Source organism: Hibiscus syriacus, unplaced genomic scaffold, assembly GCF_006381635.1.
Source record: "Hibiscus syriacus cultivar Baekdansim isolate YM2019G1 unplaced genomic scaffold, ASM638163v2 tig00000916_pilon, whole genome shotgun sequence".
NCBI classification, from domain to species: domain Eukaryota; kingdom Viridiplantae; phylum Streptophyta; class Magnoliopsida; order Malvales; family Malvaceae; genus Hibiscus; species Hibiscus syriacus.
The window spans coordinates 1927401-1953250 of record NW_024061833.1 but is presented as its reverse complement, the minus strand read 5'-3'; the positions used below and the strand labels follow the sequence as shown (position 1 = coordinate 1953250).

The 25850-nt window shown below is 36.5% G+C and overlaps 1 pseudogene; it reads right to left on the bottom strand.

The window, feature by feature from the left end:
* Positions 1-40: 40 nt before the first annotated feature.
* On the bottom strand, positions 41-25263 carry LOC120116583 (annotated as a pseudogene).
* Between the last annotated feature and the right edge of the window lie 587 nt (positions 25264-25850).

Below are 25850 nucleotides of genomic sequence, written 5' to 3'. Positions count from 1 at the left end.
CAATCGTGTGACAAAATACATCTACAATTAGCTGGTGTTATTAAAGCAAAACCTTCATTTCTGGCAGCATGTGTTTAACATTCTGAGCTCTAGTATTGGTATTGTTTGTGATATTCATTTTTAGGACTTGCCATGGCCAACAAAAGTGCCTCGGCTTCCAGCGGGTCCTCTCTTTACCCTCTGCTTTTTTCTAATTGTTTCGTTAACTCCTCGATCCGCTCGCGAAGTGCAGCGGTTCTGCTGTCGGCCAGCTGCAGAGACTGCTCTGCAGCTGCCTGTGTAGCTATAGCAGCAGCTGCAAGTTCTTCTTTAAGGTTTAGCTTGCCATTGGATAATTCCCAAAGCTGCCTTTGTTTTGTCAAACTCTTGCTTTAAAATGACAACCTAATCAAACATCAACGTTGTTGGATTTTATCTCAATAAACTCTAATTAATCTCGATGTCATTTTTAAGAGTCTATCTAAGATAGAAATAAAGACGATCTATGCTACTCTCACAACTTTTGCTAGAAGCACATGACTCCGACATTTGTTTCGTGTGACGGATGGGCATGGAATTACGACCCAGCGCATTTTAACTCGATCTTGTAAGATCATCTTTTTATTGAAAATTTATATTTGAGTTAGGTCCGTGAAGTATTTTTAGAGTAAAAAGTCTAATTGGATTTAAGTCGCAAAAGATTTTCAGTTTGACTTTGACCCGGGATAATAATATAATTATTTTTTATATATTTAAGGATAATTGTCACAATAACTCTCTCAATAATTTATTAATTACATCTATATTTTGCAAAAAAATAATTATATATATATATATACCTACCTAATTGTATCAAGTTAGGTACCTAAGATTTAAGTTGTGTTTTGGATTGGGTGTTTTTCCTTTAAATCTAATCAAATTGGTAACGGCGAAAGGTCTAAGATTCAGCTCGAGTTAAGATAAGAGAAAAACTCAATTGGACTCATTTTTGTCCCTAAATATGAAGAAATTATTAGATGAACCCGGTTCACTACGTCATCTGTGGTCTTAGCCAATAAGATCTATCAATCTCAAAATATCTTCCAAATAACTACCCACTCCTTGTTTACATGTAGAATAGAGATGAAGATTCACGTTGGAAAAAAATGAGATGAATGAATTTTTTTATTTGAGACCACGGATGACATAGTGTACCAATTTCATCTAATAATTTTTCCTAAATATGATCCTCCATATTAATCAAAAGCTTTAAATATATATACTTGACACACGCATCCAAGCTCGAGTAACGTAAAAGATAGAATAGTATTCCTATTAGTCACTGAGCACACAAGTTTGATGGTTCATATAATGGCAGAATAGAACCACGTACCAGTTTGTCACGTTCTTCAGCCTCTTTTTTTCCAGCTTCTACTTCCAACTCACAAGCTTCCCTCCATCTAGCAACATCTGCTTCAGTTTCTTTTATTCCATCAAGAGTTCCTCGACCTTATAAAGATTAAATTTTCAAGAAAATAATAAAGTACAGATGAAGAGAACAGCTCCAATGGAAGCAGAAAAAAAAGACATGCTAACATTTTTAGCTAAAAACATATTCCTGTCTTCCAATTCTTTAATGTGCAGTGTGTTTTCTTCAATTTTTCGAGCTTGTTTCTCTGTAAGACACTGCAGTCGCTCATTATCGGACCTAGCATAACAGCAAATGATCAAACGATGCCTACATCGTCAACGAAAGCAAAATATTACATAGATAAGTGCAACCGTGGTGAGTTCGGATACGAGTACGTCTTCTATGTGGGTATGCTTAATTAAGTTTTTTCTTGTATCTAAAGGATCATATTCTCGTACTCGTATCGGAATATTTGTTGAACGCATATGCTTTAAAATAAAGAGAAAATAACCTTAGTGACCAAAAATCCCATATAATATACGATTTTAACCAATTTTTTCCGGATTTGCCAAAATGACCAACAAAATCGCAATGCGATCGCTAATTCGCAACGCGATCTCCATTATCGCAAATTCGCGTTGCATTTTCGCAATGCGATAGTTGAAAATCGCGTTGCGATGGTCTACAGTGTCGTTGCGATTTTCCCAATTCGCAATGCGAATAAGTAAATCGCAACGCGAATTGGGAAAATCGCAATGCGAATAAGTAAATCGCAACGCGAATTGGGAAAATCGCAATGCGATAATACAAAATCGCAACGAGATACTTACTTTCGCAACGCGATACTGACTTTCGCAACGCGATTCTGAATTTCGCAACTCGATAATACATAATCGCAATGCGATTTTCAAAGCGCCATTAGTATCCTGGCCAAGTATTTTATTTTTAAATTCCAAACACGAATATTAATATATTGGAACACTGAACCGTCCACAGTATATCCCGTAATCGCAACTCATAACCTAAAACCTAAAATCACAACTCAGTCCCATCTCCATCTCTCACTCTCTCACCCATCTCCGACGAAATCCGTCCCATCTCCAGTGAAATCCGTCTATCTCCATCTCTCAGAGCCACCCTCACAATCAGAAATGGAAAATCAACCAAATCAACCAACGAGGGTTAGTTTTTTTAATTATTTTCTTTTTGAAATTTTTGCATTATTATTAGGTTTTTCATATTGAAATTGATGATAAGTTTACTGGTAATTTCAATAATATATTAACCATTTCACTTAGATTGATTATTAAATCAACCGAGAATCGCAACGTGAAATGCAAATCGCAACGCGATTTTAGTTTCGCATTGCGATTCTCTCGTTGCGATAGTCAAATTCGCGTTGCGATAGTCATTTTCGTGTTGCGATTTTCATTTTCAGAAACTATTCTTCTTCTGCAAATTGAAACTTGAATGAATTGCATTACTTCAACCAAAAAACAAAGACAAATACGAAATTCACAGTGTTGCAAATTTAAGTTTGAAGAATAAACTACTACTCTTTATGTTTATTATTGTTTTTGGTATATCTTCACAGTGTAGTTTTTGGTATATCTAATTTAGTATGTTTATTGTTTTTGTAGAACTTTTATTTGGCTCAATTGACCTTGAGAAATAAAGTCAGCCTGGCCAAAACAATTGCGTCGAAGCTTTCACCTGCACAAAGAAAAATGTTTGAGGATACATGCTTCGGGCCATGGCTGAAAGTACAACATCCCGGTGGAGATGCGATGTTGACACACCTGTTTCTTCAAACCATGACTAGCGATCTACCAGAGACTATACAACGTCGTGATGAAGAGATATGGTTTGATTTTCCACCGACGTATACGTGTTTTGGGCGGGAGGAGTTTTGCTTAATCACCGGTCTACGCTTCGGACACGATGATGTAGGTCGGTACGCTAGACACATTACCCGCCCATCATGGCTATCCCGGGTTTTTCCTGAGCTGGAGAGGTCGAGTCTACACGTAGAAGACCTGACAAGATTGTTGAATAATAAAGACGGTTTTACTCGGATGGATGACATCGACGTTGTCCGAGTATGCCTTCTAACTCTTTTGCATGCCGGGTTTTTAGGCAGAGAGGCCAGACAACCTATTCCAAATGATCTAATCAAATTGGTAGAAGACCTAAATGCGTGGAACCTGTTTCCGTGGGGCTCGTATTTATGGAAAGCTACATGGAATAAGTTATCGTCTGCCTTGGATGATCGAAAAAGTTTGCATGGCGATGGTTCCAAATACACTTTGACAGGCTTTATTTGGGCCTTTAAGGTAAGAATTTTTATATGATGTTTCCAAAATTATAAGTAATTATTTAACAATTACTAATGTTTGTTATTATATTGTTTGTAGATTTGGATATTTGAGGCCTTTCCCGCCATGAAGACATATGCAATAAAAACTTCAAATGATATTCCCAGGGCTATTTCCTGGAAGAGGAAACGGACCTTGCAATGGGAAGATTTACTACGGTATACGACAATAAATAATGTAAGTTAACATAAATACTACCATATGTTTATAAACAAGTTATTACTAGTACACGTTTAACTTTGTTTGAGCTTTTATATTGTTAGGAGGCCAACACTCCTCTACAGAGGCTGACACCCACGGAAGCTGAGCTTGCCACTGATTGGTGGCAAGCTAGTAAGCGTTTTTTTGATGGAACGGTTGATGAGCAGCCTCCACTTCGGGAGCCATCACCTCGCCCAGAGCTATCACCTCACCCAGAGCCATCATCTGATCGACCCGGCTATACACCTCCACAACGACAGCCATCACCTATTCTGTCACATCATCGAGCCTCTTCTCCACCATCACCGCAAGATAGGTGACCGGCAAAGATGCCACGACGTTTATCTCCCTGTTCTCCACCTCCACCTCAACGGGATGAGTTAGGGGAGTTACGTGATGAGGTCAATGCCTTGCGTGAGGAGGTCGGTACTTTACGCAAAGACGATGGTGCATGGCGTGTTGAGGTGTCTACATTACGCGGTAAGGTAGCCGCTCTACGTGAGATGGTAGCATCGTTGCAGAATGAGGTTCATACTCTATGCAACGAGATAAGTTTAAGATTTTTCATACTCGTAATTCATTCGGTTGCTGCCAATACTGCTAAACTGTTTTTGTTAGTATTTGTTTTTGGTTTTGTTTTTGTCTTTTGGTTGAAGTAATGCAATCCATTCAAGTTTCAATTTGCAGAAGAAGAATAGTTTACTTTCGCAACACGAAAATGACTATCGCAACGCGGAAATGGCTATCGCAATGCGAAATGAAAATCGCAACGACAAAATCGCAACGAAAAAATCGCAACGCGAAATGAAAATCGCAATGCGATTTGTGTTTCGCATTGCGATTTTCATTTCGCGTTGCGATTTTTTCGTTGCGATTTCATTTCGCGTTGCGATTTTGTCGTTGCGATTTTCATTTCGCATTGCGATAGCCATTTTCGCGTTGCGATAGTCATTTCGCGTTGCGATTTTAAGTTTCGTGTTGCGAAAGTAAACTATTCTTCTTCTGGAATGTTTATATATGTTGTCCTTTTAAATGTTTATATAAGTGCTTACTTCTGGAATGTTATCTGAGCATTTTGTGAACTATGATAGAATAATGACTTGGGTGAATACAATGCTAGTTTGAAACATATTTGTCTTTGTTTAATATCATGTCTGTTTATTTACTGATTTATGTATTAATTTTTTTTAGCGGCCCGATAAGGTGGATGCTTTACGTCGGGTTTTCCTTGCACGACGGAGTTCACGCATCAGACGGCGTGGACGTGCTATTACGTCTCCGTTCACCCCAATGGTGCGAAGACTCCGCAAGAAGAAGCCCGACTCACCGGTCATCCCTCAAGAGTCCCCTCCAATCGTTCAAGAGGCCCCTATTCTCCCTCAAGATTCCCCCCCCACCGTTCAAGAGGCCACTATCATCGTTGAAGAGGTCCCTCCCACCATTCCAGAGCCCGATTCACATGGGGTAATATATCGAAGTATTGAGAAACCCCCACCGGTTCCGGACATGATGGATGAGAGTTGGCTCTCGTATAAGTTACCGGCTAGTACCCTTCCGGTATCTGAAGTGGAGAGGAGACAACTACCGGAAACAATTGTGGATAATACCCTTTGGGCTAAGACCGCAGTTGATTTTTATCTACATGAGCGGAGCCAAGGGTGTTACACTGACATCAGCAAACTCAACGATGAAATGTTTTTGTTGCTTGATCGGTCTTGGTGGGGTGTGCTATTAGGGGTTAAAGACAGTGGCTATTTGGATGGGGAGGTAAGTCTTATATTTGTCTTATATATGATTTTGATTAATTTGTTTAAAAATTAATGTAATTCACTAATATATGTATTTTTTTGTAAAACAGCATATCGATGCGTGGGTGTCACGTCTACTAATAATAAGGAAGCTTAGGAAAAATAAAAAAAAATTCGCTATATACAATAATGCCGACGGCTTTTCACGCAGTTCACTTGAAGAATCAACGAGATGAATCATTTTTGTTAGGCAATGGACAAGCTAAACTTTATCCTGCATGGTGGGAGGTCAATAAGGTTAGTGTTTATTTTTTAAATTTTTTAAAGGTGTTCATAAATTAGTGCACAAATAAATGAATTATTACTTATGATCGCAGGTGTTTATCCCTGTTTTGGAACGTCGTCAATGGCTTCTCGTCCAACTTCAGCTCCCATCCCTGAAGATAATAGTGTATGACATCATGATCAATTACATATCACTGTCTGATTTGAGAGATATTTTCAAGGGATGGAGCTCTCATTTGGCTAAATTCTTTGATGGGATTAAGTATTGGAGTCATTCTGGACACAAGAAGCCAAAGAAGTTCAATGTCACAGTTGTCAGAGACGAGACCGCGCCACAACAATCGCCGGAAGCCAGAGGGGATTGTGGTCCTCTCGTATGCCTTTGCTTGGCGCATTTGACGACGGGAAGCACAGAGTTTTTACCTCCCACCGATAGAGATAGAGCTGCAGTATGCTTGTGGTTTTGGCATTATATGGCTAGAGCAATATATTCGAGACGCTGCCTACCTACATCCGCGTTATGAAAGTGTCCATTGTTAATTGGTAAGTCAAATGCAAGTTTTGTTAACATATATACTCCTTTTGGTTTGAAAATGTTTGGTTAAGTACCTAGAATTCAATAATTTGTTGTTTGTAGGTTTTAGATGTGTAGGAAGTCTTGTTTGAGCAAATGTTTGGTTTCTGCAGGTTAATCCTTAAGTGAGCTGCGTGAAATGGATGTACGGGGTCACAATGTTGTTGATTCATTGATTCAATAATTGATGAAGAAATAAGAATTATTATTATTTTTTGATTGTTTAATTGATTTGTAAAAGATGATTTGTAAATGTTGATTTGTTTAATTGATGTATACATAATTTGTGTTGAAATGTAATAGTTGATTTGTTTATTTTTAATCTGCTTTATGTTGAAGGCAAAACAGACTATCGCAACGCGAAATGGCTATCGCAACGAGAAAATCGCAATGCGAAATGAAAATCGCAATGCAAAATGAAAATCGCAATGCGAAATGAAAATCGCAACGAGAAAATCGCAATGCGATTTTCATTTCGCATTGCGATTTTCTCGTTGCGATAGCCATTTTCGCGTTGCGATAGCCATTTTCGCGTTGCGATAGTCAAATGAATGTCTAATAAGTGATAACAACTGAACAGATCATAGCAATGTTCAAACTCAAGTTACTAATACATGCCTAACTGAAAATGTTAAAAGTACACACATAAAATACACATAATGCAAGTTTTGTTAACATATATACTCCTTTTGGTTTGAAAATGTTTGGTTAAGTACCTAGAATTCAATAAATAATTATTAAAAGTTTATGCATGTTAATCCTCATTGCCTTTTTCATTTCGCATTGCGATTCTATCGTTGCGATTTGCATTTCGCATTGCGATGGTCAAATGATTGCCTTTCGCAACGCGATTCTGACTTTCGCAACGAGATAATACAGAATCACAATACGAGTTTCAAAGTTCGCAACATGTTTTAGTTTCGCAAGCCAAATTTTTTGTGTATATATATACGCAGCAGCAACAACTCATAACCTAAATCCCTAAATCGCAACTCATTCCATCTCCATCTATCACTCTCTCCGGCGACATCCGTTCCTATATCCAATGACATCCTTCCCCATCCGGCAACAGGTCTTAGTTTCGCATCTCGTTTGTTTAGTTACAACCATGAAATCATCTAATGTTGATCATGTTTGGATAGATTTGTGTTTTGGAGGGTCATGGGAGAATGTTCATGGTGTTTTACAATATATGCCTTTACCCATGAATCTTCAACTAAAACTGTCATTAAAGAAGTTAACTTATGAAACCCTAATGTTACGTGTTTCAAAGAAATTGAATTTAGAGCCCCTAAGTGGATTTAGGCTATCTTATCAGAGAAATGGTAAAGTTTATTTTTTAACCGACAATGAAGATGTTGAACGATTCATTGCTTACATTAATGTTTCAAGTGATGATGTTACATTGTATGTTGTTGAACCTAGAAGTAGTATTGTTGGGTCAGTAGCGGGTAGTAATCAACTAAGTGGGTCTCAAAACCCACAGCCTTTCTCTAATCCAAATCCAAATCAACTTTCAGCACCAAATTCCGGTTTTCGTATTGACCAATTAGACGATGATGAGCCAAGAGAAAAAATTGTGAGTACTAGTCAGTATTCGAAATTTGATCTTGGTCAATACCCGGACTTTGATATTGGTCAATACACGGATTTTGATGATGTTTCAGAAGAAGAAACAGACCCTGCGTGTAATGATTTTGATATTGGTCAATACCCGAATTTTGATGATGAAACACTCGTTGCCGAGGAAGATGTTGTTGATGATAATGAGGAGGAAGTTACGACTGTGAATGAACATATTGAACATCCATTCTGTAATTCATATAATCCTGAAGAAGAAAAAGAAGAAGAAAAAGTCCCCGAAGAAAAGAAAATGCCACGGGAGTATAACTGGAATATGCCAGAATTACTTCAGCTACCGGAAGAAGAGTTGGCAAAGAAAACAGTTGATTGTTACACAAAAGTTATTCGTATCAAGAAAGATGATTGTTTTGATACAAAGGAAGACTTGAAGATAGCTTTGTATACGAAATGTGTGGAAGATGGCTATCAACTAAAAGTTAACAAATCAAGCAAAGATCATTTCGAAACAAGGTGTACGATTGACAAAAACTGTACGTGGCGTATGATTGCAAAGAGGATAAAAGATTGCGCAATGTTTCAAGTTAGGACTTTTATTGATAAACATACATGTTCAAGAACCCAAGTTTTTCCTCACCATAGACAGGCAAACAAAAAGGTGTTGGGTGGTTTTCTGGCTGAGTTAATGTTTTTGAATGGCAGGGTATATCGGGGACATGAAATTATGACTGACATGAATGCTCGGTTCAAGATTAGTATATCATATTCTCAAGCTTGGAGAGCCAAATGTTATGCCTTGGAATTATTGAGGGGGTCGCCAGAAGCATCGTTTGCCCAACTGCCGGCTTATTGTCACAATTTAAAGCTGAAAAATCCTAGGTCGGTAACTCATATCAAAACAGATAGAGATGGACGCTTTGAGTTGCTGTTTATCGCCATTGGTGCTGCGGTTAGTAAATCAATATAATTCTGTTGACTCATTTCTATTAGTTACATGCATTTCACATTTAAATGATTATATTTCTTGTGTATATTATTTTGTAGATTCGTTCGTTTATTACTTGCATGCGCCCAGTTATTATAGTTGACGGAGCACATTTGAAAGGTCGATACCTTGGAGTAAACTTATTAGCAGTAGCCATGGATGCTAACAATGGGATATTGCCAATAGCTTACGGGGTTGGCAAATCTGAAACCTCTTATTCATGGACATGGTTTATGGGGCATCTTAGGGATTGCATAGGTCCTATTAGCAATCTGACAATCATATCCGATAGGGCAAACTCAATTGACAACGCTGTTAGAAGGTGTTTCCCAGATGCTTTTCATGGACTTTGTGGTGTTCATTTGTATAGAAATCTAAAATCAAGGTCTGCTGGTATAAAAAAGCACAAATGGACATACTGGAAGGCTGTAAAGACTTATCGGGAAGTGGATTTCAATAAGCATATAAACTGTTTAAGACGTGTTTTGCCTCAGTGTGCTCAAACACTAGAAGATGTCGGGTTTGAAAGATGGTCAAGAGTACATTAACTTGGAGCAAGATATGGTTTCATGACGTCTAATAGTGCAGAATCAATTAACGCTCTAAGTCGTCATTCCCGGAAATTACCCATTACTATGTTAATGGAGTTTTTTCGAGCCTCTATTCAACAGTGGTACTACAAGAAAAGAAACCATGCAGGTATTATTTCTTTGAATTCGTAACTTATCATATATTTTACTAAGTATTATTTATTTAAATTTACAGGAACATTGGAACATCGTGTTACACCATGGACTGAAAAAAAGATAACGAAACGTGTTGTGAAGTCAACGTCATGGAGAGTTGAACCATGTTCAAACACTTTGTTTGAAGTACTGGATAATAACTTAAATGGGCTTGTCGATCTAAATGCAAGGACGTGTAGTTGTATGAAATGGCAAACATCTGGTTATCCGTATGACAATGTTATAAAAGTTTCTCTTCATCTAAACCAAGATGATTCAAGCACATACGCTATGGATTGCTACACTACAGAAGTATATCGACAGACTTATGCCGATATTGTCTACCCTATTTCACATCCTTCTGAGTGGGACATACCAGATGACTTACAAACAGTTTTGCCACCAGCCATGGACAGAAGGCTACCTGGCCGACCAAAAAGTCACGATCGTATACCGTCTAAGGGTGAAGAGAAGAAGAGATCGACATGTAGTCGGTGCAAGGAAAGTGGTCATACAAGGTTGACATGTGGATCACCAGTGCCATCACAATCATCTTTTCCTCTACCAAAATATGGATCATCATCAAAATCCAAAGCTCATATGTTGTCAAGAAAAAGGCAATCAAAATCGCAATCATCTTTAAAATCCCAATCACAACTGGCTTCACCTTTTGGGACTGTTAACTTAGGTGATTTTTAAATGCAAACGTTGTATTATGTAGATTTTATGTGTGAACTTTTAACATTTTCAGTTAGGCATGTATTAGTAACTTGAGTTTGAAAATTGCTATGATCTGTTCAGTTGTTATCACTTAATAGGCAATCATCTTAATGTCTATCGCAACGCGGAAATTACTATCGCAATGCGAAATGAAAATCACAACGATAGAATCGCAATGCGAAATAAAAATCGCAACGCTAATTTCGCAATGCGAAATGAAAATCGCAACGAGGGAATCACAATGCGAAATGAAAATCGCAACGCGAATTTAATTTCGCGTTGCGTTTCTCTCGTTGCGATTTTCATTTCACGTTGCGATTCTCTCGTTGCGATTTTCATTTCGCATTGCGATAGTACTTTTTGCCTTCAACATAATGCAGATTGAAATCAACAAAATCAACCATTACATTTCAATCAATTAAACAAGCACAAATAAGAATTATGTTAACATCAATTAAACAAATCAACTTTTACAAATCACCTTTTACAAATCAATTAAACAATCAAAAAATAAGCAATAATTATTAGAGAAAATAACACTTCTACTATTGAATCAACTTTTGCAGCCATACATCATTTTCATGCAGCTCACTTCTGAGATTAACCTGCATAAACCAAACATTTGCTCAAACAACACTTTCTACACATCTAAAACCTACAAACAGCAAATTATTGAATTCTAGGTACTTAACCAAACATTTTCAAACCACAAGCCTATAAACATACCAATTATTTATGGACATTTTTATAACGCGGATGCAGGTAGGCAGCGTCTCGTATATATCAATCTAGCCATATAATGTCGAAACCACAAGCCTACTGCAGCTCTATCTATATCGGTGGGAGGTAGATACTTTATACTTCCTGTGATCAAACGGTCCAACGCCAAGCATACGAGAGGACCACAATCCCCTCTGGGTCCTTTCGTTTGTTGTGGTGCGGTCTCGTCTCTGCTAACTATAATATTGAGCTTCTTTGGCTTCTTGTTTCCAGAACGAGTCCAATAATTTATCGCATCCAAGAATTTAGCCAAATAAGAGCTCCATCCCTTAATAATATCTCTTAAATCAGCCAATGATATATAATTTATCATGCTGTCATATACTATTGCCTTAAGGGATGGGATCTGAAGCTCGACGAGATTCTTCAAGTGAACGGCGTTAAAAGACGTCGGCATAATTGTATATCGTGTATTTCTTTTATTTTCCTTAAGTTTCCTAATTATTAGAAGACGTGACACCCACGCATCGATATGCTGTTTTACAAAAAAAGACATATATTAGCAACTTACATAAATTTACAAAAAAATAATCAAATTAAAATATAAGAAAAATATAAGACTTACCCCTCCATCGAAATAGCCATTGTCTTCGACCCCTAATAATACGCCCCACCAAGACCGATCAAGCAACAAATAGATATCATCATTGAGCTTGCATATGTCAGTGAAACACCCCTGGCTTCGCTCATGTAGATAAAAATCAACTGCGGTCTTAGCCCAAAGGGTGTTATCCAGAATTGTGTCCGGTAGTTGTTTCCTCTCCTCTTCAGATACCGGTATGGTACTGGCCGGTAACTCATACGAGAGCCAACTTGAATCCATCATGTTCGGCACGTCAGAGGGTTTCTCAAGAATCCTACATATGACGCCATGTGAATCGGGCTCTTGAATGGTGGGATGGACCTCTTCAACGATGACAGTGGCCTCTTGAACGGTGGGAGGGGACTCTCGAGGAATGATAGGGGCCTCTTCAACGATAGTAGTGGACTCTTGAGGGATGACAGGCGAGTCGGGCTTCTTCTTGCGGTGTCTTCGCACTATTGGGGTATATGGAGACTTAATAGCACGTGCACGCCGTCTGATGCGTGAACTCTGTCGTGCAAGAAAAACCCGACGTAAAGCATCCACCTTATCGGTCCGCTAAATAATTAAATACAAATATCAGTAAATAAACGGACATGATATTTAAACAGTGAAAACAAAGACAAATATATTTCAAAACTTCAACCAAAAGACAAAACAAAGACAAATACTAACTTCACAGTGTTAAAGAATACACAGTTTAGAAGAATTGGCAGCAACCGATTAAATTTACTTCAACCAAAAGACAAAACAAAAAGACAAATACTAACTTCACAGTGTTAATAAACAGTTTAGCAGTATTGGAAGCAACCGAATAAATTTACTAAGCAATCTAAGTGAAATGGTTAATTTAAGTGAAATTACGAGTAAATTTATCATCAAGTTAAATATGGAAAATCTTAAACTTACCTCGTTGCGTAGAGTATGAACCTCATTCTGCAACGATACTACCATCTCACTTAGAGCGGCAACCTCACCACGTAAAGTAGACACCTCCACATGCCATGCACCATCGTTATCGCGTAGAGTACCGATCTCCTCACGCAAGTCATTGACCTCCACACGCCATGCACCATCGTTATCGCGTAGAGTACCGATCTCCTCACGCAAGGCATTGACCTCATCATGTAACTCCCTTGACTCATCCCGTGGAGGTGGAGAACAGGGAGATAGAAGTCGTGGCATCTTTGTCGGTCGCCTATCATGAGGTGATGGTGGAGAAGAGGCTCGATGATGTGACGGGATAGGTGATGGCTCTCGTTGTAGAGGTGTATAGTCGGGTCGATCAGGTGATGGCTCTGGGTGAGGTGATGGCTCTCGAAGTGGAGCAAGTGGAGGCTGCTCATCATTCGTGCCATCAAGAAAATGCTGACTAGCTTGCCACCAATCAGTGGCAAGCTCAGCCTCCGTGGGTGTCAGTCTCATTAATGGAATGTTGGCCTCCTAAAAATATAAAAACTCAAACAAAGTTAAACGTCTACTATTAATAACTTGTTTATATATGATAGTATTTGTGTTAACTTACATTATTTATTGTCGTATATGGTATTAAGTCTTCCCAATCCAACAGACGTTTCCTCTTCCAGGAAATAGCCCTGGGAATATCATTTGAAGTTTTTATTGCATATGTCTTCATGGCGGGAAAGGCCTCGAATATCCAAATCTACAAACAATATAATAACAAACATTAGTAATTGTTAAATAATTAATTATAATTTTGAAAACATTATATAGAAATTCTTACCTTAAAGTCCCAAACAAAGCATGACAAAGTGTATTTCGACCCATCGCCCCGCAAACTTTTGCGGTCATCAAAGGCAGACGACAACTTAGTCCAGGTAGCTTTCCATATATACGAACCCCACGGAAACAGATTCCATGCATTTAGGTCCTCTACCAATAATATTAGCTCCTGAGGAATAGGTTGTCTGGCCTCTCTGCCTAAAAAGCCGGCATACAAAAGTAGTAGAAGGCATACTCGGACAACATCGACGTTATTCATCCGAGTAAAACCATCTTTCTTATTAAACAATTTCTTCATGTCGTCGACGTGTAAGTTCGGCTTCTCTATTGACTCATCAGGAAAAACCCTGGATAACCATGATGGGCGGGTGATATGACGAGTGTACCGGCCTACATCATCGTGTCCGAATCGTAGACCAGTGATTAAGCAGAACTCCTTCCGCCCAAAACAAGTATACGCCGGTGGAAAATGAAACCATATCTCTTCCTCACCACGTTTTATACTGTCGGGTAGATCTCTAGTCATGGTGTGAAGCCACAAATGGGTCAAATTAGCTTCTCCACCCGGATGTTGTACTCTCAGCCATGGCCCGAAGCAGGTTTCCTCAAACAATTTTCTTTGTGCAGGTGAAAGCTTCGAAGCAATTGTAGTGGCTAGGCTAACTTTATTCCTTAATGTCAATGAAGCCGAAAAAAATTTCTACAAAAACAATAAACATACCAAGTTAGATATACCAAAAACTACACTGTCAAGATCTACCAAAAACAATAAACATAAATAGTAGTTTATTCTTGAAACTAAAATTTGCAACACTGTTTTGTCTTTTGGTTGAAATGAAAATCGCAACGAGATAATGAGAATCGCAACGCGAAATGAAAATCGCAACGCGAAATGAAAATCGCAATGCGATTTTGGTTTCGCGTTGCGTTTTTTATTTCGCGTTGCGATTCTCTCGTTGCGATAGTTATTTCCGCGTTGCGATTTTCATTCTCGAAACTATTCTTCTTCTGCATTACTTCAACCAAAAGACAAAACAAAGATAAATACTAACTTCACAGGCTAAACAGTTTAGCAGTATTGGCAGTAATCGAATGAATTTAATAAGAAATCTAAGTGAAATGGTTAATCTATTATTGAAATTACCAGTAAACTTATCATCAATCTCAATATGAAAAACCTAAAATAATGCAAACATTTCAAAATAAAAAAAAAAAACTAACCCTCGGAGGTTGATTTTCCATTTCTGAATGATTGTGAGGGATTTTTGACTGTGAATGGTTGTGAGGGATTTCGCCGGCGATGGGGACGGAAATCTTCGGAGATGGGGACGGATTTCGCCGTAGAGAGTGAGAGATGGAGATGGGACTGAGTGTTGTGATTTTGGGTTTGAGGTTATGAGTTGCGATTACTGTGGACGGTTCAGTTTCCGATTATTAAGAAAAAATTCGTGTTTGGAATTTGAAAAAAAAAATACGCGTTAATACGAATGGCGCTATGTAAATCGCGTTGCGAAAGTCAGAATCGCGTTGCGAAAGTCAGTATCTCGTTGCGATTTTGTATTATCGCATTGCGATAGTAAGTATCGCATTGCGATAGTCAGTATCGCATTGCGATTTTTCCAATTCGCGTTGCGATTTACTTATTCGCATTGCGAATTGGGAAAATCGCAACGACACTGTAGACCATCGCAACGCGATTTCAAACTATCGCAACGCGAAATGCAACGCGAATTTGCGATAATGGAGATCGCGTTGCGAATTAGCGATCGCATTGCAATTTTGTTGGTCATTTTGGCAAATCCAGAAAAAGTTGGTTAAAATCGTATATTATAAGGCATTTTTGGTCACTGAGGTTATTTTCTCTAAAATAAAATGTTCGGATAACATAAACAATAGCTGCAAACATTAATGAAATACCTGTTGAAAAACCGAAAGTTGAATTGAAAAACAATTCCACCTAAATTGTTGAAAAAGTATATGGTAAAATTTCACATTTAGTCCTTGTACTTTAGGGTATTCACAAGATTAATTCTTAAGCTTCAACTATAAATACCCTAACCCAATTAGCTTCAAAACCATCCCAAATCATTCTAGCTTTCTCCCAATACTAGAGAATTTAGAGAGTTTTCTTGAGAGTTATTTTCTCCTTTTTATCAAGAGATAATTGTTATTGTTTTCTCCTTGTTAGATCGAGAGAAATTGTAATTCTTATTTTCTCATAATGAAATTCTTCTATCTTTGCCAGTGGTTTTTACCCTATATTATTTAGGGGTTTTCCACGTAAAATTTGTGTATTCTTTATCTTTATTTTCTCAAATTATCAGTTGCGATTTTGCTTTATCCGATAGTTGTATTCCGTAACAATTTGTATCAGAGCTAGATTTGAGTGTGTAATAACTACTTATTATCTTTGTGGTTGCCACCAAAAGGTGTATCATCTAACATAAGAAAGTAAGAAGTTATTACACATTCTTTGAAGGTTCTAGAAAACTATTCACGATCGTGAAATAGTGGGAGCTATCCGTAATAGAAGCTATGGCAACGAAATTTGATATTGAAAAGTTCAATGGGAGAAATTTATCATTATAGAAATTAAAGATGAAGATCATCCTGAGGAAAGACGGTTGTCTAGCAGTTATTAGTGAAAGACCGGTAGATTTCACAAATGACAACAAATAGATCAAATTGGACGGGAATGCTATAGCAAACTTTCATCTAGCATTAGTAGATGAAGTATTGTCAAGCATCGAGAAGAAGAAGACAACTAAAGAGATATTGGATCATCTCACCAAACTGTACGATATCACATCGTTGCACAATAAAATTTTCCTTAAGAGGAAATTGTACACTCTCCGAATGTCAGAATCTACTTCAGTGACGGAGCACTTAAACACACTGAACACTTTATTTTCTCAGCTTACATCCTTAAGATGTACAATAGGAGAACAAGAACGTGTTGAACTTCTACTTCAAAGTCTACCTGATTCGTATGATCAGCTCATCATCAACTTGAAAAACAATAATGTAACCAGTCTAGTCTTCGATGACGTTGCAGTTGATGTTCTACAAGAAAAAAATCGGCGCAAGAACAAAGAAGAGAGACAAGTAAATCTACAACAAGCAGAAGCATTGAAAACGATGAGAGTGAGATCAACAGAACGTGGCCAAAGCAACAGTCACAAACATGGTAGATCAAAGTCGAGAAGCAAAAATAATTTAAAGTGCTACAACTCTAGAAAGAAGGGTCACTTGAAAAAGGATTGTTGGAGTCTAAATAAAAACTCCAATCCACAAGACAATACCGCAAGCACTTCAGATGATGGAGATGCTCTATGTTGTGAAGCATCAACCACCGTGGAGGCAGAAAGAGATTTACAGATATATGACTCATTGATTCAGGAGCATCATATCACATGACCTCAAGAAGAGAATGGTTCCATCATTATGAACCTGTCTCAGGAGGATCTATGTATAGTTACAATGATCATGCCTTAGAGATCGTTGGCGTGAGAACCATCAAATTAAAGATGTATGATGGAACAATTAAAGTCGTTCGAGATGTGCGGTACGTGAAAGGTATGAAGAAAAATTTATTATCCTACAGATTGTTGGATAATAATGCAAGAAAGATTGAAAAATTAAAAGGAATCATGAATGTGTTCCATGGAGCGCTTGTGGTGATGAAAGGCGAAAAGATAGCAGCAAACTTGTACATACTGAAGGGAGAGACTTTACTAGAAGTAGAAGCCTTTGTTACCTCATGTAGTTCAGATTCTGCAATGCTATGGCATCAGAAACTTGGACACATATCAGAACAAGGTATGAAAGTCCTTGTGGAGCAAAACTACTTCCAGGCTTAACAAAGATATCACTTACTTTGTGTGAGCATTGCATAACAAGTAAGCAGCACCAGTTGAAATTCAACACATTAAATTCTAGAGGCAAAAGTGTTATAGAATTGGTTCATTCTGACGTATGGCAAGCATCAGTTATATCCCTATACGGAGGAAAATACTTTGTCTCATTTATTGATGACTACTCTAGGAGATGTTGGGTGTACCCTATTAAGAAGAAGTCAGATGTGTTTTCAACTTTCAAAAACTTCAAAGCACGGGTGGAACTTAATTCTGGAAATAAGATCAAGTGTTTCAAAACAAATAATGGAGGAGAATACACAAGTGAAGAATTTGATGAATTTTGCAGGAAGGAAGACATCAAAAGACAATTCACAGTAGTGAACACTCCTCAACAAAATAGAGTGGCAGAGCAGATGAACAAAACCTTGTTAGAAAGAATAATAGCAATGTTGAGGGCTACAGGCCTAGAAAAATCATTTTGGGCAGAAGCAGTCAATACCGCCTGTTATTTGGTGAATCGAGCTCCATCAACTGCAATAAAGATGAACACACCAATGGAGATGTGGACTGGTAAACCAACTGATTATTCAAACCTCCATGTATTTGGAAGTATTGTGTACGTGATGTACAACTCCCAAGAAATTTCAAAGTTGGATCTAAAATCTAGGAAATGCAAATTCTTGGAGTGTGTTGATGGTGTAAAGGGGTATCGCTTGTGGGATTTTACTGTCCATAAAGTGATCATCAGCAGGGATGTTATCTTTATAGAAGATAAACTAAAAAGAAAAGAAGACGATGATAGCGCTGAAAAGTCAGAGACTACATTGATACATGTGGAAAAGGAGTTTGAACAATGAGATTCTTTTGAAGCAGAACCAGTACATGATGAACAAGAACCAGAGAGTTCTGAAGCTCCAACAACTCGTCAATCAGATCATGTGAGAAGACGTCCCAATTGGCACTTAGATTATGTTATAGAAGTAAATATTGCATACTGCCTTTTAACAGAGGACAGTGAGCAATCAACATTCTAAAAGGAAATAAACAACTCAGATGCTTCACTTTGGATTATGGCGATGCAAGAAGAAATCGAAGCCCTTCATAAAAATAATACATGAGACCTTGTGCCACTACCACAAGGAAGGAAGCCAATTGGTAACAAATGGGTCTTCAAAATCAAGCGAAATGGTGACGATCAAGTTGAGAGGTATCGTGCAAGACTGGTGGTCAAATGATATACTCAAAAAGAATGTATTGATTTTAATGAAATCTTTTCTCCTGTGGTTAGACTAACAACAGTTTGAGTAGTCTTGACAATGTGTGCTACATTGAATTTACATCTAGAGTAGCTAGATGTTAAAACAGATTTTCTTCATGGAAATCTTGAATAAGAGATTTACATGCTCCAGCCTGAAGGTTTTGAATAAAAAGAAAAGAAGAACTTGGTTTGCATGTTGAACAAATTTCTGTACGGTCTAAAGCAGCCGCCGAGGTGTTGGTATAAGAGATTTGATTCCTTCATTATGTACCTTGGATACAACAGACTTAACGTGAACCCTTGTTCTTATTTCAAAAAGTTTGGTGATAACGATTTTGTTATATTGTTGTTGTATGTGGATGACATGTTGGTTGCAGGACCCAACAAAGACCATATTAAAGAATTGAAGGCACAATTGGCTAGGGAATTTGAAATGAAGGACTTGAGATCAGCAAACAAGATTCTAGGGATGCCAATTCACCGAGACAGAAGTAATAGGAAGATTTGGCTTTCACAAAATAATTACTTGAAGAAGATCTTATCAAGATTCAACATGCAAGATTGTAAGTCAATTTCTACCCCTCTTCATATTAACTTCAAATTATCCTTCAGTATGAGCCCTAGCAGTGAAGAAGAGATGATAGAGATGTCTCGAGTACCGTATGCATCAGCAATGAGAAGTTTAATGTTTGCTATGATATGCACAAGACCAGACATTGCACAAGCAGTGGGAGTGGTTAGTCGGTACATGGAAAATCCAGGCAAAGAGTATTGGAATACATTAAAGAAGATCTTGAGATACATCAAAGGGACCTCAAATGTTGTATAATGTTACGAATGATCAAACTTACTTATCAATGGGTATGTCGATTCTGACTATGAAAGGGATTTGGATAAAACAAATCTACTACATTATATGTGTTTAAAGTTATTGATGGAGTTGTAAGCTGGGTTTCAAAATTGCAGTCAGTTATGGCTACATCCACGACAGAGGTAGAATATGTAGCAGCTACACAAGCCAGTAAAGAATCAATCTGGTTGAAGATGCTATTGAAGGAGCTTGGGTACAATCAAGAGTATGTCTTTCTATTTTGTGATAGTCAAAGCGCCTTGCATCTAGCAAGGAATCCAACATTTTATTTAAGAACAAAACACATATGAGTTCAGTACCACTTCATTCTTGAAAAGGTGGAAGAAGGGACTGTAGATATGCAGAAGATCTATACTAAAGACAACATAACAGATTTCATGACGAAGGCGATCAATGCTGATAAATTTACTTGGTGTCGATCCCCTTGTGGCCTGTCAGAGATGTAAGCAACATGATGGTACAAGGTAGAAAAAATTGTGTGAAGATATGATTGTTCCAATCAAATCTTCAAGTGAGAGATTGTTGAAAAATGGTGCCACTGAAATTGGTGGCACTGAAAGTTGAATTGAAAAACAATTCCACCTAAATTATTGAAAAAATAGATTGTAAATTGCACATTTTGTAACACCCCGACCCGGATACAAATCCGAGATATCACATTGACTTTTTAAAACAACGTTCTTACAAAATCACAACACATTTGAACTTATATTAATAAAATACGAGTATATATTGATGAATTATGTTTGTTATAACAAATTTGAAAAAAATACTTTTTTATGAATAATATTATACGAATGAACAATACTCGTGAACAATGATGAACAATACCCGTGAACAATGAACAATGAACAATGAACAATGTACCGATACACTTGTACAGTAGCGTGAACAGTATACCGATGCACCAAAATTTCGAACTTAAAATGTGTATCGATTCACTGCTACAGTAATTTCCGAAAAAGACATAAAACTTATAAAAACTTAATCTTTCATCACTATAAATTTACCATTTTGTTTCCAAAATTAGTTCAATAAAATAAATTGAACATTATTAATTACATGTCACTATCTAAGTCAAAATTTCATCATAGGATGTCTTACTGATATTGAAATATATTCCTCGATGCTTGATGTCAACTTGAACTCTTTATTCCACTACTGGCTTTTTACCTACGCGTGAAAATTATCACACGCTAAGTATATACTTAATGAGGCAATTAAAACAATAAACAGTGCAATACAATTTATGCATTTCAATGTCAAAATCAAAATGCCATAAAACCATGTTATCAATATATCCAATATTTTACCATGATCAAAATACTATAAAATTTCTTATCAATATACATACCATTTAATCCATAACCTTGTAAGCTTATTTTACCAATATACTTACCGTTAAATCCCTAAGCTCGTAAGCTTATTTTACCAATATACTTACCATTATTCCATAAGCTCATAAGTTTATTTTACCAATATACTTACCATTATTCCATAAGCTCGTAAGCTTATTTTACCAATATACTTACCATTATTCCATAAGCTCGTAAACTTATTTTACCAATATTCTTACTATAATTTCATAAGCTCATAAGCTTATTTTACCAATATACTTACTATAATTTCATAAGCTCATAAGCTTATTTTATCAATATACTTACTATAATTTCATAACCTCGTAAGCTTATTTTACCAATAAGTACTTATTATAATTTCATAAGCTCGTAAGCTTATTTTACCAATATACTTACTATAATTTCTTAAGCTCGTAAGCTTATTTTACCAATATACTTACTATTATTTGCATCACTGATGCCATTAACCTCATTTATTAATTGTTATTGGAATCCATACATTCCATAGGAAATTTATACAATTTGTATAATTTCCTTATAATATTAGCACTCTCGGTGCTCTATCTGGAATATCATATACTTAATATGATTTCCTTCTCATTTTAGCACACGAAGTGCCCTATTTGAGAATCCATACCATTCGTATGATTCCTTTACCATTTTTAGCACATGAAGTGCCCTATTCGAGAATCCATACCATTAGTATGATCCCTTTACCATTTTTAGCACATGAAGTGCCCTATATGAAAATCCATACTATTAGTATGATTTCCTTATCCTTGTAGCACCCTTAGTGCTTTTTTTGGAAATCCATACACTCAATATGATTCTCTTACCATTTTAGCACATATAATGCCCTATCTAGAAATCCATATATTCAATATGATTTCCTTATCATTTTAGCACACTCAGTGCTCCATATGGAAATCCATACACTCAGTATGATTTGCTTATCATTTTATCACACTCATTGCTCCATATGAAAATCCATACACTCAGTATGATTTCCTTATCATTTTAGCACACTCAGTGCTCCATATGAAAATTCATACATTCAGTATGATTTCCTTATCATTTTAGCACATATAGTGCCATTTGGTAATCACTATATATACATTAATAAATCATGTTATTTTAACTATTACCACATGTACGTGCATAATTAGATGCATTCACCTGGTTCTCCTTGCGTATATATTCTGATTAGCAAAATGATTACTCTGAGACTTGGCCCTTTCCTTTCGCATTACTCGACTCAGGAGCTTGATTTCGATCTATCTCTCATTTATTGAGTACATGTATATTACCAATTGTTATATTTACTAACCATTATAACTTAAACATTAATAAAAATATTTATTATTAATCTTTCTACAACATTTTCGTCCCAACTTAACAATTCTGGCCCTTATGTATCGATGCACTCAATAGTGTATCGATGCACTGCCTATGAATCAATGCACTTATTGCATTCGATGTTTTTCAATTGAAGGGTGTATCGATGCACCACCTGTGTATCGATGCACTTTGCCCAGAAATCTCATTTTAAGCCAGAAATCTCATTTTAAGCACGAAATTTCACTCCTTTCAACTTCAATACTCCATGTTTCTTCCCCTTTCATGTTCTTAAGTCACATACACATGCTTAAACTCATTAATACTCATTTATCCCATTTTTAACTTCAAAATCCACTTCTCTACATATAACTCAATATTCATACTCAAATTTTAACATATTCTAATCATCATACATGCTTGAATATGCATATACTACCTCACAAACATCAAGTTTCATCATCAATTCCATGATACCTTATATGAACACAAACTATAGAATTTGGGGTCTTTGAACACTAGCAAGATTATCAAGTAATATTGGTACCAAATGATAGTGTTTTCCGCATACAACAAATTTCTATTTACATCATACTCAAAATCCTAAGGAAATTGCTTGAAAATTGAGTTGAAGCTTTCTCTCACCTTTGAAGAAAACCCACGCAGCATTGGAGAAGAAGAGAGCAAATTTGGATGAAATGTTGGGTGCATTTCATCTTTGTTTAAACTATATTCCACTATAAATGAATATAATATTCATTTAATTGGGATAAGACCAAATCACCCTGAATGGATCTTCTTATTCACCATAAAATCATGACAATTCATCCTTATCATATTTCAAAGTCAAAGATGAATTAATTTGACTTTAATTTCCGAAATTTCCCTTGAACTTTTCAAAAATTGCATTTTAGTCACTAAATTCCACTGTTTCGATTAAATCTAAAAAATTGCACATTTCTAAACAAATTTTCTCTGATCTAAAATATTAAAATAATATTTCCAACCATTTTATATCATCTTTCAAATTTTTATAAAATTTCAATTCGATCTGAATTACCGATTCCTTACCGGTTTCTACCCTTTCTAATTTTTCTTTACTAAAATTCCAAATCCAAAATATGATTTCTATAAAAACCCCACTCTCAAGAGTAAACTATCTATTTATGGAATAAAATTCTTTTTGAGAAAAATCACCACTTAATTTCTTAAACTTTTTCCAATTTTCTACTTTGACCATCAAACTTTCAAAATTTATATTTTAGTCATTATCTAAATTTTTTGGGGTATTACACATTTAGTCCTTGTACTTTAGGGTGTTTACAAGATTAGTCCTTAAGCTTCAACTATAAATACCCTAACCCATTTAGATTCAAAACCATCCCAAATCATTCTAGTTTTCTCCCAATACTAGAGAATTTAGAGAGTTTTCTTGAGAGTTGTTTTATCTTTTTTATCAAGAAATAATTGTTATTATTTTCTCCTTGTAGATCGAGAGAAGTTGTAATTCCTATTTTCTCATAGTGAAATTCTTTTATCTTTGCCCGTGGTTTTTACCCTATATTATTTAGGGGTTTTCCACGTAAAATTTGTGTCTTCTTTATCTTCATCTTTATTTTCTCAAATTATCAGTTGCGATTTTGCTCTATCCGATAGCCGTATTTCGCAACAATACCTAGATTCCTCTAAAGATCTTCGTAACTGAGAAATTTCAAGTCTTACTAGTTAGAATTTTCGACTATCACTCATTTGTAGCGAACTGTGTGTGCCATCACCCATTTTAAGTTTGAGCATCCATGAAAATTAAGCTTTAAGCCAAAAGACGAGAAACAAGTTAAGGAATCTTGAGTTCTTGACCAGTATGAATTTTAGGTTCAATTGAACGACAAAATTGAAGCATCCATTTGAAACTGATATGTCAATACAAACAAGATGAAGTGAACTTGAACTTACCAGGCTAACAACCTCCTCTTTGCTCTCACCGTTATCTGATCTACTTGCCAAAGTAGTAGTACTAAAATCCTCGAAATAGGAACTCTCGATGGCTTGCTCATTGCTTCTGCTTCCTATCATAAACCCAAATCCGACTCTCTGCAACCCTCGCTCTGTAATATGTAATAATGCTACCCTCTTTTGCTCATTGTTCCCTTTTAACTTATTCAAACTCTTCTCCACAACCTCTTTCTCCACCAGTGCAACCTCAACAAGCTATTGGTGTCCCGATTCTCCTCTGTTAAGCTCACGACGCTGCTCTCTAGTTCCCTATTTTTCTTCTTTCTAGCGTCCTTGAATTCATTTGCATTCGAGTTAGCTTCAGTCGCAAGTTTCAAAACAGAGGTAATTTCTCTTGAAAAAAATCCTCAACTTTTTATCTTCTAATTCCATTCTCGTTCTCACTATCAACATTCTCCATCGCTTCATTTTCATCGTTCATAATATTGACGAGTTTGATCAAATTTTCCTCCACCGACCGGATTGAATCCAAGCTTTTTACAAATACCTCATTTCTGACTTTAGTTTCGGATTCAAACTCTCCGATTTCCCTTCTAGAAACTTCAAGCTTTTTCTCGAGTTCTAGCTTTGCTTCCGATTGCTCGTCGATCTTTCTAATGAAACCTTCTTCCTTTTTCTCTCAAAGTGACGTCGAATTCCTTGATTTGGTGCCGAAGAAAGTCTCGCTCGAGTGACAAGTCATGGACTTTCACCGTTAAAGTATTCGCTTGAGCAGTTGCTTCGTCTCTTTGTTGATGGAGGAGACACAGATTCTCCTTCATGAACTAAGATTTGGATCGGAGAGATTCGAGTTGGGCGTGGAGATCATGATCAAAAATCGGTGAATCGGTGGAAGAATGAAGACCGTCGATAGAGATTTCTGAAGAAGGAACTGCGGTGGTTTCCATGGCCTATAGGCAGAAGAAATTAATTTAGGGATTGTACTGCTAAGAAAGGGAGATGGATTAGGCATGAAAGGAAGCGAGTTTCTTTAAAAAGCTACCAGTCAAACAGACACTTGAAAGAAGGTCAGGTGGGCGAAGGAATAGATGGACACCGGGTTTTTACGGGGATTTGTTATATATCGATATTTTTTTAAATAAGAACGAGATTGCATTAACATGATCATTCGTACAATCATGTAAAATATTGTCATACATACATTCAGGACAATCATAAGTAAATTATGACAATGATTGATTAGTAATAACCTGATAAACAAGTGTAAATAGTTGAGGTAACAACTTACAAAGATATATTAGTTCGATATTTCCGGACATCAGATATAGAAGAGGAAAACTTAAAAAGTATCCAAAACGGTTGAATGAAAAATCAATTTCTCCTTAACTGTAATATCATATGTCACATATATCTAAAAACCAACGAAATATATATACAAACTTTAAAACTCCTAATTTATATCCTATTCGGATACGAGTCCGAGGTGTCACATTGACTTTTCAAATCATTTACTTTGACAAAAATAAAATAATTAAATAAAAATTCAGTT